The sequence below is a fragment of the Crinia signifera genome, chromosome 1, assembly GCF_055691185.1.
Source record: "Crinia signifera chromosome 1, ASM5569118v1, whole genome shotgun sequence".
NCBI classification, from domain to species: domain Eukaryota; kingdom Metazoa; phylum Chordata; class Amphibia; order Anura; family Myobatrachidae; genus Crinia; species Crinia signifera.
The window spans coordinates 56,966,348-56,985,166 of NC_139217.1; the positions used below are offsets into that span (position 1 = coordinate 56,966,348).

At 46.0% G+C, this 18,819-nt stretch overlaps 1 protein-coding gene across 1 annotated transcript in view; it reads right to left on the reverse strand.

Annotated features, from left to right (window-relative positions):
- The window catches only part of STK32B (serine/threonine kinase 32B), a 209,339-nt gene that overhangs the window by 22,977 nt on the left and 167,543 nt on the right, over positions 1–18,819 (reverse strand). The gene's annotated exons all lie outside the window — the stretch shown is intronic.

An 18,819-nucleotide genomic window follows, 5' to 3' on the forward strand; every position in this document is an offset into this window, starting at 1 on the left:
TCTCCCGAAAATGTGCAGTTTTGTGAGGAGTGTGAATTGGGTAATATCAGGAGATGTGGACAGGAGCTTTAATAATGACATCAGCATCGTTAGCTATTAAGGTATAGTTGTAGGTTTCTTTTTAGATTAATGAATATGTCAATAACATGAACAACCATGAAATCACATTTCAGAAATAAAAAAAATCGGTTTACCCGCAATATCTCCGTAACCAATTGACCAATACGGACCAGCGATTTGGGTTCGAATGAGATCAGCCGTGAGCTTGTGAGATGCCCGGGGATGGGGAGAGAGGGGGGTGGGGGCAATAGCCGGTCCACTGTTATCCTATGGGGAAAACGTTGCGATTTACCCAGCGATAACTCCAAAATGAGCTATGGCAGGAGGGGTTGGGTGCACAGCGGCTCCGTCAGCAGGCAGTAAAGATCCGGAGGCTTTTTCCAGCAGCGGCTGATACGGGAGGGGGTCCCCAGACTTGAATTTAAGTATTATCTTTTACTGTAGTTACCTTGCATATGTATACTTCTATATTCTCACATAACCTTTCACTTGTCATCATTTATATGTCTGTTTTGGAAAATGTCAATAAACATAATAAAAAAAAAAAATAAGAAGTAGAACTTCTATCTCAGTAAATAAATTCTGATGAGTATTATAGTTTGTGCATTCATACAGTATATGCCTGATTTTAGTTTTTCTTTTATCAATAATTCTGAATATCAAAATTAGACTAAAGATGTAATTCTCCCAACCATATATCTCCAATTACAGATTTCTAGATCTCTAGATTTCCCAAACCTCATTCTCAATATATTTCAATTATTACACAACAGAGACTGTATCACCATTTGTGGCCCAAGGGTTTCAGAAATACTTCCTATAAATAAGATTTTTGATTAGATATTAGAAATTCTCCCTCAGGAATTACTGGTCTATTTTTTTTTTTTTGGTGGCTCACTTTTTCTATAATAATAAAAATGTAAAAAAATCTCTTTGGTACTTCTTTACTTTCACGGCGCCAGCATGGCGCCACGCTACTTCCGGGTTACGCTCGCCACAAACTAAGTAAAATAAACTAAGTTAACGCCATGCCAACATGGATAGTTCATACCTCCACTATCCATGTTGGCATGGAGTTGATTTTAATTAGCGTGGCGAGCGTAGCGAGCCACCGAGCCCGCAGCGTGGGCGAGCGAAGCGAGCCCCGCAAGGGGACTCTGACGCGCGGCGCCATGCTGGCGCCGTGAAAGTAAAGAAGTACCATCTCTTTTATTGGATCATAAAGTCAGCTTTGTAATATTTCCGTCTGTTCCACTTCTTAAATATAATTTGACATAAAAAGTATTTAGTTCAATGCAGACAGTGACCAAGGGCCGGGTTCAGATGTGGTTGCACTTCTGCCGGATTCAGTAGTGGAGGCACTGCCACCAGATTTAGTGATCAACCCACTGCCGTTGGACTAACTGGGCAGACACACTTCCACCGGTGGACGCACTGCCGCCAGATTTAGTGGTCAACACACTGCCACTGGACTCAATGGGCAGGCACACTTCCACCGGATTCAGTAGTGTATGCACTGCCGCCGGATTCAGAGGTGGATGCACTGCCGCCGGATTCAGTGGTGGATGCACTGCTGCCGGATTCAGTGGTGGATGCACTGCCGCCGGATTCAGTGGTGGATGCACTGCCGCCGGATTCAGTGGTGGATGCACTGCCGCCGAATTCAGTGGTGGATGCACTGCCGCCGGATTCAGTGGTGGATGCACTGCCGCCGGATTCAGTGGTAGATGCACTGCCGCCGGATTCAGTGGTGGATGCACTGCCGCCGGATTCAGTGGTGGATGCACTGCCGCCGGATTCAGTGGAGGATGCACTGCCGCCGGATTCAGTGGTGGATGCACTGCCGCCGGATTCAGTGGAGGATGCACTGCCGCCGGATTCAGTGGTGGATGCACTGCCGCCGGATTCAGTGGTGGATGCACTGCCGCCGGATTAAGTGGTGGATGCACTGCCGCCGGATTCAGTGGTAGATGCACTGCCGCCGGATTCAGTGGTGGATGCACTGCCGCCGGATTCAGTGGTGGATGCACTGCCGCCGGATTCAGTGGAGGATGCACTGCCTGCTGATGTTGGACATAGTGGAGCAATTGTTTTGTCACTGTTCATGCATCTAAGGCTGGGTACAGACCTGACCAACACGTCAGCAGACCTGCCGCCATGCTGACTGTTGAGTGACTGTTCAAGGTAAGTGTTCACACTTACTGATCGGGCACTTAGGACATCGATAAAGACTTGACATGTCTGTGAACAACGTAGTTCACAGACATATAAGGGGTACACACCTGCAGGCTCAACATATGTCTGCCATTCTATATAGGCCAGTGTATAACCAGATTAATTGGCATGCATCCCAGTTGTGTCTGTCCAATTTCAGGTGTATGGTGGAAGAAGTGTATTGAAAATGTAATGGCTATTCGTGAGCATTGACAGGTTTTTAAGCAGAGACATAAAGATCGTCCAACTTATGGGTGTACTATGGGAGTTTTACAGCCGTTTTGAAAGACGGTTTGTACACAGTCGCTTATTGTAGGAGGCCATACTAGGATGGAGAAACCTGCCATAGTGCCTGATTCAAAATTAATTGATTAACTTTGAATTTGGGGGTGGAAACCTGATGTTTTCTGGGTGTGTCTGGTCCATTCGCAATTCTCTCCCAATGTTGCAGGCGGTTACCCTTTCTGTCTGGGCGACAGCTTACTCCTTGCAGTCCACTACAAATTCTCACATTAGCGATCAACTCTGAATCAGGCCTATAGTCCAGCTGCAAGTTTTCATGGTTTGACCACAATGGCATCTAGGTTTGTATCTCGCTGACAATGCGTCTTGGCCCTTGCACAGTTAGAGACCCGGCCAGGGCCCAGTTAAGGGTTCTAGTCGCCCTAGGCTAATAAAGAAGTGGTCACCCCCACCATACATTAATTATAACTTAACATGCTTGTTGCCATGGGTCACTTGCTCGTTGCTCATGATCACTGCTTACATATGCTCATTGACCGGGGGTTTCTTGCTCATTGCCAGGTGATTACATGCTCATTGCCAGGTAGTTACATGCTCATTGCCAGGGGGTTTCTTGCTCATTGCCAGTGGGTTACATTCTTGTTTCCAGGGGATTACTGCTCAGAGAGCACCAGCGCTCCCAGAATCCGCTCCAACAGTCAGGATTACGATGGACTGTACACCGACATCAGAATCCCATCTGTTTAAAACCCGACAGTCGGGACTTACAGGGCCTGTCCTCCCTTGTGCCGGGTCCACGACCTCCATAGAGGAAGAATATGTAACCAGTGCCAAGCACAGCGAGCGTGCTTCGAAAAATGACCAAGTGTTTTGGGGAAGGCGTGCAACGTCAGCTTCAGGCTGGATATGCCTGTATTCATCCCAGCCACCAAGTAAGTCCTGGCTTCTCCTAGCCTGCGCTGACTGGTGCCCAGTGAAATAATCATTTGATGATGAGCCAGTAATGAAGGATTTTTGCTCGGCTGAGAAGTCTTTGCTAGCCGTACACATCCATTTGCACAGAAAGAACATTAATTCGCAAGGCGGGAAATCGTTATAGCGGGACAGCGAATACCTGTTCGCTCTGCACATTTGCTCAGCAGCGATCAGGTCTGAATTACGCCCATGGTGAGATAGAGTATGTCTTCATTTAAAGATTCCTTCTTTTCTTGCTATCTATTCCCCTCTTCAAATGATTCAAATGATTTCTCAGTTTCCAAGGGAATTTGTAACCTACTGAGCAAAGACATCACAAGTCTTACACTATGGATTGCAGCTCTGACGCCCCAGAAAACAAGCTGTCAGACTATTTAATGGATCACAGAGCTGCCTTTCATGCTCTGGTGGATGGAGGCAATGTACTGTAGATGTTGTATCATGCAGAGGAGCGATTTCTGGCTTCTATGCATGCGTGTAAGTCGCACTGCACATGCAGTGTAAAAAATCCCAGCAGCTACGGCGCTAGCAGACGTCTCTGAATCAGCCTCATTGTCCATTATGTTGTAGATAGCCCAATGAGCGAGCTGGCTAATGGCATGCACCAGTGGTGCGCAGTGGGGTGAGGCAGGTGAGGCACATGTCATACTTTCCTGTCCTGCTAGCGTATATGCCGGCGGTTTGAATTTATAAAGTATGTCAAAAATACAAAGAATATATAAAAAAATCTTAATTTTTATTATGCTAATCATTTTTTAGTCAAAACTCTGGAGACAAAAAGTCTATTGCAGGTGAGGCGGTGCCTCACCTGGCTACCTTTCCTGTGAATCTCTTATCAAAACTCAGCAAATCACCAGCAGTGCATACTGCTGCACATGTGTATAATGCCGACATGTACCCCGTGGCTCATATATTGTGTGCATATCTGGCTCTGGTACTTGCCAGGGACACCTCATCCATTTACCTCACCGCACTTCCCGTTGTGCACAGTGCAGGGCCAGTGCTACCACTAGGCAGCTTTAGGCAGTTGCCTAGGGTGCCTGGCACTGGAGGGCGCCCTTGAGCTGCCTCTTTTCTCCCAGCAGGTTTTTTTATATATATAAATATGTTTCCACGGTTTGCGGTAGACAGCAGGCAGAAATTCAGTGCATTTATCAGGCATAAGCCGCCCGCCCACTGCCCTCGCTGCACTGCTAGGGAAGCTGCAGGAAGAGGCTGAGGAGCTCTTTGGGCTCTGGTGCCTGGTGCTTCACGCTGTTCAGCCCCCGCCCCGTCCGACGCATGGAGGCGGAAATACCGGACAAGCAGCACCTCCATGGTGCCTGGACACCCAGACAACAGTGCTAGGAAACACCTGCAAGGTGGAGGGTGAGTATAAGACTGACCATCTGCATGGGGGGGGGGGGGGGGGTAGAGAGTTGGAGCGGAGATCCAGGGATGCAGAGAGTTTGAGGGAGGGGGCATGGAGCGTAGAGCCAGAGAGAAGGAGAGGGTGTGGGAGCATGGATACGGGGGATGGGGGGGGGGTGGCAGGCTATTCTCTTAGTCGGAGGTTGATTTAGTTATCCTTATTCCTCCTCTTTTTCACACACATTTTTTTTTATTAATGTGTAGACACACTGATTATTCCACAATACATGTTTATGTATTGTACACATCCTAACTGTAATCTATTTAAAGCCTACCCATAACCCTCTCTCCGGTGCCATTATAATCTCCTGCAGCCTAACCTCCCCTGTGCCTAATCCTAACCTCCCCTCCCGCAGCCTAACCCTCTCCCCTGTGCCTAATCCTAACCTCCCCTCTACATACATAGAAATAAGGGCTGATACCCCTTTCACATCGCAAAATGCAGTGTCACACCGGGACTTTTAAATGGTTCAGACCCGGAGTGACCCTGCATATTGGTCTGTTTGCATCCTCTCAGCGAACCGGCAATATTGCCGGTTCACTGACGTCATCCAGGGGCGCAGCAGAGTAGAGGAGCGTCATCGGGGCAGGGGAGGAGGCAGCACTTAGAGCTGGTGCTGCTCCAAGCACTGCCTCCTCCATTGGTGTGAACGGGAAACGGGTCGCTCGATCTGATTAACCCATTCACACCGCAAAGCAACACGGCAACGAACCATTAAGAACCCTTCTTTTTTACCATGCCATGTTGCTACCGGTTTGCGGGACCTGGTAACCCCTTTCACATAGCACCAATTACCATGTCGAACCAGCAAGAAACCAGCATGAACCCCGTAATTAGGTGCAATGTGAAAGGGGTATTAGAGTCCGTCACCCTTCCATCCTGCCCTGGGTGTTTTTAATGGGGAATGTGTAATTAGCATTTGCAGACTGTGTATTTGGAAAGGCACTATTATGGTAAGTCCTGAATAAATGAATACAATTATAATATTTAATTCCGCACCTTATTATTATTTTTACTTATATAACATTTATTAACATTACATCTCACGCATGTAACACTCAATACATGCTGTAGTTTATTCTTCTTACTAATACCTCTTTTACACCACCGCAAAAATCTGGGTGTGGACCCGGGTCAGCGTCGATGTAAAAGGGGTTAACCTGTGTCCCTTTACACTGGACTTCTACCCAGATCCTGACCAGGGTGCACCTGGGAAGTGTGCAGTGTAAACGGGTATCATCTGATCCGGCTCCTGTTTACAGCAATGGGGGAAGCCCAACCTCCGGACCGCAGTATCCTGTGGTTAAAATGGAGGTTGGGAGGGGGGGTGCACACAGCCTCTGCTGCTGTCTGCTGTACTGTGCGGCATCCATTTACCTTGCGGACAGGGGCAGGGGGGTTCACAGAGGCTGGGGGCAGCCCAGCAGCTCACCTTGCGCCGGGGCCCGGCGCTTGGAGATGATGTCATCTTCAAGCTCCGACCCCGTTTACACTTCGGGTCAGCACTGCAGTGTAAACGGACCAAAACCGCGTTCCAAATACTGGCTCGGATCCGGGATTTTGGTGTAAAAGGGGTATAACACTTTAAGCTCTGTGGTGAGACCAGGGTGCAATAACGCCAAGCAGCTATAAAGGCACCGCATTGACATCACTGAAGTGCGGATGGTGAGCCCTGATAAAGTACAGCTAATAGCCACAGCTTTCGACCACATCTAGCTGTGTGCATAAGTGAGTAACAGAACTTATACGGTTTCTAACCTGCACCTCTTCTTTTATCGGGTGGCCACCAAAATCCTATTGAAAAGGAGCATTTGTACAAAATCTATGCAAGTGAGTAACCACCACTCACCCACTAAAAAGGTACCCAGTGGCTTCAGATGATGGAGTCAACTATATTACAATGTGGAACTGAATTTCAAGCATAGACTTTTTTAGTCTGCACCGCATTGGGAGTGCGCCCATTCATTGAGAAATTAGTTTAGTTATTATTTGCACATATTAATTCCATTGTTATTGTCATTGTATTTATTATTTATTAATTTTTTACATTATATATTTTTATTTATTATTTTTATGTATGTGATGTATTTGATTTAGTGTTTATTAAAAAGGTTTTAACATATGGTATTGTTTCATATATACACCAAGCGCCAAATGGTATTGCTTTTTTGTTTTTGTTAACCTCTCATTAGCCTTGGGGTGTGTGACCTGTGCTTACTTTGTGTTTCCAGTGCTCCGAACGCTGTACCGTAGTGTTAGGGACTCACGTGATGATGAGGTCACCTTGACATAGTTAATGGGCTCATATATTTTGTCCAAAAATGTTGGCAAGTATCTAATGTTTGCTCTGAGTTAAATTGTACAGTTAACTATTATTATTACTATTATTATTATTAGAATTGTTATTATTGGTATTAGCGGTGCTTGGCACACAGGATCTGCACCTGCAAGTGTCTTTTTCTATTATTACACAAAGTCTGATCTACTGTATGTTTTCTGTTTGATTTATCATTAGATAGAAAAAAATAGGAGTTAGGCATTCCATTGGCATTCTTACTTTACATAGAGTAACGTGGCATGGTAATTTATAAATAATATGTTGCAGTAAAGGCAGGCAATTAAACTAATTTAGATTTGTAGAAAACAGTTTTACAGAGAAGAATGTGATGAAATGAGCTCTCATTAATGCAAATACACAGTAAATCATGTTTGGAGACTGAAATAAAGTCTCTGACAAACTTAATGATATCCAGTATAAAGCAATCAAATACTCTGTCAGCTAATTAAATGAAACAATCATTTTAAAAATTTGTATTTACTTTAAATAGTGATTAATGAAACTGTTTGCTCTTATTGATATGTTATGTTTATGTAAGAGTCATCTCTGAGATTGTAATAAAATACAATTAAAATAAGTTTTCAAGATTTTGGTAAGAAAACTAAGTGGCAAAAGTTACCAATGAAACATTAAGAAATTTATGTACAGTTGAACCAGGGCTGTAACAAAGGGAGAGGGGCGGGGGGGGGGGGGGGGGGGGTATTCAATGCTGGACGATATTTCTGACAGACAGGCATATCAACCGTTTTCGTTGGGAATTGGTCAACTGTAAATTTGGCCTATTCAATGTCAGGTCCATTTTACGACTGTCACAAAAAGATCCAACAGTTGGAGAGCCCATGGATCAGCGAAAACGGCAGCAGCTTTCTGAAAACGGCCTCAGATTCAACAATCAAGTGGCCATTTTTGACACTGCAGATTCAACTTTTTAAAAAAGCTGAAAACAGCCAGGATTGAATAGCGATCACCGATATTTCCACCTGTCGGCTGAGATCGTATTCCACCTAGATAGTAAAGAATGCAAAATTTGGAAAATCATGTAAAATCATGTCGACCATTGTCATATTTAACATTTAACCCTGTCGACCGTTTGTAATTGTTGACCTTAAGTACTATTGACATTCCACCATATTATTGATCTGAAGATCAAATATTGTTCTAAGCAATGAATGGGAAGTGGGAATTGGGCTCCCTCATTTTAGGATTATATGCACAGCTGAACAATTCAGGGGAACACTGCAGATAATTGAAACTTTTAAGAAAGTCAAATGCACAACCAACATACATAAATATTAAAATTCTATGCAGTCAATCACTGTCACAGTAATAGCTTTCTATAAATGGACTAATCAAGGTTAATAATTGACTTTTGTTATCAAGTACATTTAATAGCCATTAATATTCACTGGTAGTAGAAGAGTAATAAATCCTTTGGAACTCTGCTAGGAGGGGGAACGGTATTTTCAACAGAATTGTATGAAGTCCCAAAAGTTATTGTAACTTGCCTTATACTCCTTGTTCTCCTGGTAAGTAAAACTGGTAGTGCTAGCTGAGTTTGTAGGGAGCAGTGGGCACAGTATACGCTGTTAATTTAATGGTTGGTATGAGATATCCGGTAAGGGTAGTCATAGGTGGATTAACCATCACAGGTCACCATGGTGACCAGTGGCAGCTCCAGAGGTAAAGCTGCAGACCGGTTCAGAATTAAATTAGGGAAGCTACACCAACGCCAGTAAGTTTGAATGGCAGTTGGTGGCAGTTGCTGTGCCTCCCCTATTTCAATTGTGAACCGTGTTACGTCACCACGTCTGGAGCCTCCCCTGATGGTCACCATTAAGGGTGCCATAAGTGGTTAATTTTAACGGCATGAAACATCAACGGGCAGTCATCAACAATTTATACCCATCAACAGCTGTTCCTGATGTGGAGAATCTCAAACAGCAGGCAAATCAAAGAAGAGGCATTGCTTTGTTGTCAATTGAAGGCAGGGCTACGTTATAACCCCCCAGTACTGTACCAAGATAACAAAACAACATATCACTGGCAGAACCACGAGATCTCTGTCATCAATGGTAAACTCATCATCCATTGGGACAATACCATCGATGATTGTTCACCATCGATGACTGATGGCAGTAAATAGTAGACAGTGAAAAGTTTTGTTTAGAATTTTCCGCAGTCTTGTCAAACCAAATAATACTGGAATAGAATGTGTACTGACTGCTGGTCTAGTAGTCCCCAACACAATTTTATACCATTGCTACTCTTTATAGAACCGTTTTGCAGAACTTTTATTCATGCTTCGTACATTAAAATTGTTACCAGCTCATCAAAATGACGTAGCTGTTGAATCACCCCCAATAGTGCATAAATTAATTTTTACTTGGAGAAACTGTCATTTCTGTGTTTGGCCCATAAAGAATATTTGCTTCTACTTTTCCCTCAGATTCAGCAGAGCTGAAAGTAAACGATGTTTCAGCAACATTTCATACTGAGGAACAAGAAGATTTGCAGAGGAGCAAAGTTCTGACCATGCAATACAGTTCTGTATTTGGCTTCTCCTTTCAGGGAAATGCCATTGTACAGTACATGTTATGTGTCAGTTTGCTTTTTGCAGATATAGTTGTCTATAATACATTCTGCTGTGTGCTAAGGTTGGGGCAGGACTGTAAACACTTGAGGCCATATTCCACTGCTCATATGTGCTACAGTCTGTGGGCAAATGAGGAGGAAATTTAGTTGACCAGTATATTATTTATCATATAAAGCATGTACTGTATTATAGCTATGACCAAGATGGAGCCGCTGATGGCTGCCTAGGAGTAGTGCAGCTCAGCCAAATATGTCCCCTGTCTTATATATATATATCTGTATATCTGTACTGTCACTGTTTACTTGTTATCTACCTGGCTGTTGCACAGCAATCCAAATCTAATTCCTAGTAAACGCAAGTATACCTGGCCAAATAAAGCAGATTCTGATTTTAATAGCTACAATATACAGTAGCATTTGTATGAGACTTGCCTACCCTCCCGCATTCAGCGGGAGGCTCCCGATTTTTACAGGAGCCTCCCACTGCCCCGCAAACCCCCTCCATCCTCCTGGTTTTTGGGACCCCTCCATAGCATGTGCGCATCTGGAAATGGTGGGGGCGGAGCCCACAGGGACTACATCACAGCCGGCCACATCGGGGTTGTTGTGGGTAGCGGTGGCCAGGATGAAGTGCGGTGCTGACAGGAAGTCTCTCTGTGTGGCTATGCATTGGGAGAAGCTGACAGCCTGTGCTCTGCTACTTCCCGGAGGTTGGCCCCGCCCACCACACTGACTGAGCTTGGTAAGTCCAGTTGTTCCTGCTCCTGTGCCTACGGTGATCTAATCTGCCTCCCCCACCACACTGCTGGGTGCCTGCACCTTCCAGGATAAAACACAAGTTTTTATCTGCCACTGCAGGACACACCCCTTAGTGGTGATAGGTACACCCATAGGTGAAGTTAGACACGCCCTCTGGGCGGAGCATTACACACTCTCTCAGCGGAACGGCGCATTCTCCTAGCAGCTAAAATCTCCCTGAAACTAATTTTCAAAAAAGTATGATTTGTATACCTTCCAGGCAATCTGTGGCAATGCAACTGTTCTGGAACTACACATACCAGCATGTTCTGCAACAGTTTTAATAAGCCAAACTATGGCATTACACATTAGAGGAAAAGCAACTATAAGTGAAGCTATTGGGACTGGATTTAAAAGTTTATCATGTGTGAGAATGCCAGGGTACTCGCCCATGGAAATGCCCAGCGTTTCATCTGTGTTTCCATGAAAACGCTGGGCATTCCTATGGTAGTCACCCGGTGATGTGGGCGCTGGAGGCGGGCAGCCAACATCGCCGGAGGTCAGCTGCCCACCCACTTCCTCCCGAATGTGCATGCATATCTAAGTGACCTGAGAGGGGGGGGGGCATACCACCATTTGCAGGGCAGGTTCTGGATGACTCGTAAGGGTGCAGATTCGCATCCGATCGAGTCAATAAGAATAACCCCCTAATACTGGACTCATCTCACACTATATAGAACAACACATTTATTATAATCCATTTACCTACTGCGATTGCTGACCTGCTATTACTTGTACTGACGGGCACGCTCAAATATTGTTATTATTTTTCTTATGCGCATTTAGACAAATAATTATGGCTATAACAGATGAAAGACAATTATTCCTATTATAAAAGGCTGGACTGCAAATCTTTCAATCCATTCTGTTTATATAAAAATATGTCTCATTAATTAGTGTATTTGGTGTTCTGTGAGCATCTCTCTCTCTCTCTCTCGCTCTAATGAGCTTTATAATTTCCCATTACTCCATTTACTTTCCATTACCACATGAATAAACAGAATACTGGAATATATTTATGTTGATTCTTATAAATGCCTTGGAAAGAGTTTTCTTGTATGTATTTGACAAATACATAAATAAATAGATTCTTGCACTGTGTGTAGGATAGACAGACGTTTATTTCCACAGTGTGTGATTTATGTTTCTACTGTATGTCTACTATTTTGTCTTGAAGTTTTTTATATGACCTATTGCAATATTTATTGATTAAAAGTTGCATTATAGGAGTTCCTCACTAAAGATTACTTTCCTCTTATAGGTTGAGTATCCCTTATCCAAAATACTCGAGACCAGAAGCATTTTGGATAACGGATTTTGAAATATTTTTAGATTTCAATGAGGTATCTTGCAATTAGGTTGTATGAGCAAATAAAACACATATACACACAAATATTTATTATTTACATATGAAACTAGGGGGCAGATGTATTAACCAGCGTTAAGTGCAAAAATGCACTTAACGCTGGTTAACTGGGGGGGGGATTACGATTTTGCTAATGTATTACTAGCGCACCTAACGTGCGCTAGTGACAGCCCGCCGAGTTACGCTTGGCGGGGCTGTCCCTGCAATCCCCCCCAGGGATTAACGGCCGGGGCGATGTATTAACAGCCTTCAAGGCGTTAATTCGCCCCGGCCGCTTCGCCAGCTCAGGGCTAGCGTTGTCCTATCCCCCACTATGGGGACAACGCTAGCCCTGCGTCTGGCTTGGGCTGCGCTGGAGATCTCGCGGTTTTTGTGAGATCCCGCGCATGCCCAGTGCGGCCGGCCGGGGGACAGGAGATAGCGCATCAGTATTAACTGATGCGCTATCTCCAGAAAGGGACATCGCCGAAGGGGGGAGTTAACGCCCCCCCGCTTCGGCAGACAAGATGTTAATACATCTTGTCGATGTCCCTTCCTGCTTCGCCTCGCTATTGAGGCGAAGCAGGAAGTATCATAGCGGCGCGATAAGCGCTGCTATGATACATCTGCCCCAAGGTTTTAAAACATCAAACAAACTTTGACTCTGAATTTGAATGGCAAGCAATCATTTTCTTGCACGTATTTAGTGGCAGCAACATATCCTGCCCCCAGTAGTGCCAGTTACAGATGTACCCAGTAGTGCCAGTTACATATCATGGTTCCAGTAGTGCCAGTTACAGATGTCCCCAGTAGTGCCAGTTACATATCCTGCCCCCAGTAGTGCCAGTTACATATCATGTCCCCAGTAGTACCAGTTACAGATGTCCCCAGTAGTGCCAGTTACATATCATGTCCCCAGTAGTGCTAGTTACATATCATGTCCCCAGTAGTGCCAGTTACATATCATGTCCCCAGTAGTGCCAGTTACAGATGTCCCCAGTAGTGCCAGTTACATATCCTGCCCCAAGTAGTGCCAGTTACAGATGTACCCAGTAGTGCTAGTTACATATCATGTCCCCAGTAGTGCCAGTTACTACAATGTCCCCAGTAGTGCCAGTTACTACAATGTCCCCAGTAGGTTTTTGGCAAAAAAACAACAACAACAAAAAAGTACATTCTGGAAACTATGGCTTTGGAATAGTTTGGATAACGGATATTTGGATAGGGGATAGTCAACCTTACCATATATCCTTTCTGTATACTTAAGGGGCCAACACACTGGGATCGTTCTGAGCGACACTGGATCGTTGGTAAAAATGTGTTGGATTGTGTATATTGTGCGAGCTGCTGTTTCTTTTTGTGCTAAGTAATCATTGCAGATGACAATGTTGAGTAAATGAGCACAGTTCGCTATATTACTCACTGGCAATTATTGATGTCACCAAATGCCAAATGCCTATATTTTACAGGAAGTTGCACCAAGAAATGCTGTTTGTGTCTGGGTACTGCATACTGGCAGTCAACACTGAAGGGGCGTTGACCATGAGGCAGGGGTGGATTGGTCAAAGGGTTTAAAGGAACGATTCCTGATGGACCAAAGTACCACCAAGGCCCTTTTTTTATTTTTTAATAATATTTTATTAAAGCTTCCAGATGTGGCAATAGAACAAATACAGTACATATGTATTACAAAGTCAAAACAAACATTTCAAAATGATCATATCAAAAAGATCAAAAATAAAAATAAAGTACAATCTCTGCTATTCAAGGTCATTTAAATATTGTTACTCAAGAGAGATTGGAGGTGTCATTGAGAAGAATACTTGTAAAACATTGAGCTATAGGGGGATATTCAATCTCCCACCACCATTCCCGACTGGGGAAATGGCGGTGGGCCCTATTCAATGCTGTCTTCCCAAGCAGTCGGGCTCGTTCTGCACAGAATGGGCAGGAATTGACGGGCTCCCGGCCACAGCTCGCTGATTCCCGGACGCTTCTCGTGGCCACGACCCCTTCTTGGCGCTCGGCAAAATGAGCGTCGAGCGGGCCGGGAACGGGACAGGGTCACGGCTGTTGGGGCAGCCCGACAGTCGTGACCTGACATTGAATATCCCCCATAGTAGAGAATGGTAGAATCTCTATATAGCTCCCCCAAGTGTCAAATATTTGTGTGCAGGCTTCTTTTTGAAGAGAGGCTTCAAGCCAGTCCATATAGAATATACATTTTTTTAATCTCTAAAGATTTTTACCGTTGGAGGGGTATCTTGAATCCATACTTGTAATATGGTTTTGACAGCAGCGGATGAGACTGCCAGTAATAATTTTTGGAGGGATTCTAGTACCTGTAGGTAAAATGCAAAAAATCTTCCCAGTTTAATGGAGTCCCTCTCCACCAGCACTCGCCAGAGGGGACGTTCTGGTGGGCCTCGGGATTGAATGAGGAGATCCATCTGTAATTGTCACTGATAACCGGGGAAAGACAAAGTCCTCACCTACAATCTCCCGCGTGCAAGGTGATAATGCTCCAGCCAATAAGCTACAATGTGTACTGTACATTGACAGTTAGGAGCTGATTGTCGGGAGCATTGTCACCGGTACTCTTTACCTAGAAGGGCGCCCACGATTTTGATCGTGGGCATCGTAAGGAAAAAAAAATTGCGTCGGTCGCATCGCATGCGACCAAAAAATCGCATGCGATGCGACTGACGCGATTACCGCGATTTCCCATAGGGAACAATGTTAAATGTCCCAATTGACCCGATTTTCCATAGGGAACAATGTTAAATGGCCCACAGAGGCCAAATAGGCACCCTGAAGTGTGAAATGGCCCCCCCAATTGTTAATGCCACCCCATGATCAACGTCAACCCAAAGCGTGGCGAGCGGCGGCGGTACGCGTCCTACGACCTTTTCATACCCCCACTATCCACGTCGGCGTGGAGTTGAGAATAGAAAGTGTGGCGAGCGCAGCGAGCCACCGAGCCCAAAGCGTGGCGAGCGCAGCGGACACCTGTGAAGCCCACGAGGGGACGCGTATACCTGTGAAGGTGTCCGCGTCCGCTCGCCACGCTTCGGGCTGGGTGGCTCGCTACGCTCGCCACACTTTCTGTTCTCAACTCCACGCCGACGTGGAAAGTGGGGGTATGAAAAGGTCGGAGGACGCGTACCGCCGCCCCTCGTGGGCTCGCTGCACTCGCCACGCTTCAGGTTGACGTTGATCGTGGGGTGGCGTTAACAATTGGGGGGGCCATTTCACACTTCAGGGTGCCTATTTGGCCTCTGTGGGCCTTTTAACATTGTTCCCTATGGAAAATCGGGTCAATTGGGACATTTAACATTGTTCCCTATGGGAAATCGCGGTAATCGCGTCGGTCGCATCGCATGCGATTTTTTTAGTACATGCGATGCCCGCGATGGCCGCAATGGGCGCCCTTCTAGGTAAAGAGTACCTTGTCACCTTGCACATAAGGTTCTTTACGGCTAGATACCGTCTGGAATAATACGACAGTGGGATCTCTGAAACTGTGCGGGGAAGCGAGTTCCATGGAGTCGGAGACGCAAAGCTCGACCCCCAAAGGAATTGTGGGAGATTCTAGGTGAGGAATTTCCCTTTCCCCATTTGTCAGTGACAATTATGCTTGAATGCATTTATATTTGCATTTAAAGGCATTTGTAATAAGCACAATCTATATCCTTCATGCTGTCACCCTGACATGTGTTACAAGCTATTTCTTCTTTCTATCACTTGAAGTTTGAAATGGTAGCAGAAGGCAGTATAGGGCAGTTTCTGCTGCCATTCCTTGGAATAATACAATACAAGCCATTAGCAGGCGCCCTGCCCTTGGAAAGTGAATCAGTGGCCCAGTAAAATTATTACCAGTTATTTCTATAGCGCTCACATATTCCGCAGCGCTTGGCCATTCACATCAGTCCTGCCCCCAGTGACGCTCACAATTGTTATGCAGTACCACATGTACATGCGCACACATGCACACTAGTGTTAATTTTGTTGGGAGCCAACTGTACCAATTTTGCCGGTACAGTACCGTTTTTTAACAGTCTGTACCGGCTAAAAGAAAGTGGTGGTTTCAGGCAGCTACTTCTCAGTTCAGACAGGCAATCGGTCCCAGTGGGTAGAGAATCTGTTTATCCAGCCCTTACACCTCTTCTGCACAGTGCACCCGTTCCCAGTGGTGCATTGCGGGTCCTCGCCAGTGGGCGTCGCATCATGACAGCTCCGCAGACCCTTCCGCATTCACGCATGCGCAGTTGCAGTATCCAGACGCTGCCGCCAGTGCCTGTGTATGTGCAGCTCTTCCCTCCTCAGCCGGTGACGTCGGGGCCTGGCGATGCTGCTGCTGATGTGGTGAGCAGGAGATTCATAGCGAACAGCCGGGTATCTGTAACTGCTCTGGCCCTGGGGCTCGCAGCCACTTCCCTTATTCTAGCAGCTGGCCAGCCTTCTCTCCCTAGCCTGTCAACATAAGTAGTGTATAGTAAATGGGGAATTAGCCACTCCCCCCTTTACACGTGACCACGCTCTCTATGGCCACATACCCCTGTACCGATTTTTGACACTGTGATGTTGGAGGGTATGAACCATGTGCACTGCAGGGGGGCAGATGTAACGTGTGCAGAGAGAGGTACTAGTGTAGTATCACGGCTCCCACGATGGGCATCGTACAGGGAAAAATCGCATCGCATGCGATGGCATGCGATGCGATGCGATGCAATGTCATTTTTCACTGAAATTATGGACATGTGTTAAAATCATGTCAAATGCACCCCAAATGTCATTTTTCACACTGTACCACCCCCACTATCAACGCCAACCCGAAGCGTGGCGAGCGCAGCGAGCCCGCGAGGGGCGGCGGTACGCGTCCTACGACCTTTTCATACCCCCACTATCCACGTCGGCGTGGAGCTGAGAATAGAAAGTGTGGCGAGCGCTGCGAGCCCCGCGAGGGGACGCGGATACCTTCACAGGTATCCGTGTCCCCTCGCGGGCTTCACAGGTATCCGTGTCCCCTCACGGGGCTCGGTGGCTCGCCACACTTTCTATTCTCAACTCCACGCCGACGTGGATAGTGGGGGTATGAAAAGGTCGTAGGCTGCGTACCGCCGCACCTCGCGGGCTCTCTGCGCTCGCCACGCTTCGGGTTGGCGTTGATAGTGGCGGTGGTACAGTGTGAAAAATGGCATTTGGGGTGCATTTTATATGATTTTAACACATGTCCATAATTTCAGTTAAAAATTACATCGCATCACATCGCATGCAATGCGATTTTTATCACAAATGCAATAAAAACCCGGTAAAATCGCATCGCATCCCATCGCATGCCACTACATATGGCATGCGATGGGAGCCGTGAAGGTATACAAGTACCCAGAGAGAATTAGATTTGGGTGAGTTAATTTGTTTCTGTGCAGGGAAAATACTGACTGCTGTATTTTTACATTGCAATATAGATCTTACTTTGAAGTAAAACTCCAGGTTAGTACAGCAGTCTGAGGAAAGGGGGGGGGGTGACCCCCAACTCCCAACTGCCCCCCCACACGGGACAATGGTGGCCCCGGGTGAGACGTGGGAACGTCCCCAAAAACCGGGATGTTCCCACATTAAGCGGGACAGTTGGGAGGTATGACTTTTGAAGCTTAGTGCATCTGGTCCATTAAATGTTGTATACTGTAGTGTGGATTTCTATTTCATCATATTTCTTGGCGAGAGAGTAACAATCATTTTAGCCATCACGGTGCTTGTGATTTGTTCTCAGAATGAAATGCTTTTTCACCGTTTAACCTCAAGATGCTGTGAAAGAAAATGTCATTTATTTTGGATGCCTTCCTATAGTACCCAAGGATGCCTTTCGCTGCCTTTCTAAGCTCTGGCGCCAGCTCCAGATATTTATTATTGTAAATATAGAATTTCCAGTTCGATGTGGGCTTAACATCAGAAGACAGCCAGTCTCATCATACCGGACACTGGCTGCATGCTGCTGCTGGTATGATATTAGCAAAGTACCCTGCTACTGCACTGTTTATCACTGACCGAGGTTTAAGCCAAGCAGTATTGACATAAGATAATTAAGAATCTGGCCGCCAATTTAGGGATGCAGCACAGACTTTCACAGAAACATGGCCAGATGCCGCTATCACGTCTTGTATTGAATTTACAGCATTGATACTTTATTATTTGGTACGTAGTACAGTAAAAGAATTACAGTGTAAAATCATTCCCACCCAATTCTGCTTGTACAACAATTGCCTGGGCAGGATTCAGGTGTGTGGTGGCTCCAGGGAAGATACTGTTCTGGGCCTACCAATAAAAGTATTAAGGAGATATACTAGCGCAATGTTATTAACAGAGGTGTGTGTGTGGAACCCCACCAACAGGCCACGCTCCTATGCCAGGGCACAGGTTAGTACCTCAGTTGTTCTGATTTAACCCTCTGTGCCTGGATATCACAAAAACCTGCACTGACAGTGTGTTCCGAGGCCCAAATTTAGGAATGCCCTCTCTATAGGAAAGGTCAACTTGTAGTTCATCCTGCCTATGCATCTGAGCATACCTCCCAACAGTCCCTATTTTAGCGGGACAGTCCCGATTATTAGGGCCTGTCCCGCTGTCCCACCCGCGGGCGGCAGTGTCCCGCGGTGAGGGGGGGCTGTTGGGAGTCCCCCCTGTCGGCTGCTAAGCAGCGGAGAATAAATGCTGTGCGCATGCACACAGCGTCTATTCCTGTAGCCAGGGGGCTGGGGGCATGGCTAGAGGCTCACAGAGCCTCTGGGTCATGCCCCCATAGCAGCAAAATGGGGGCGTGGCCTCGCGGGAGATCCGCGAGTA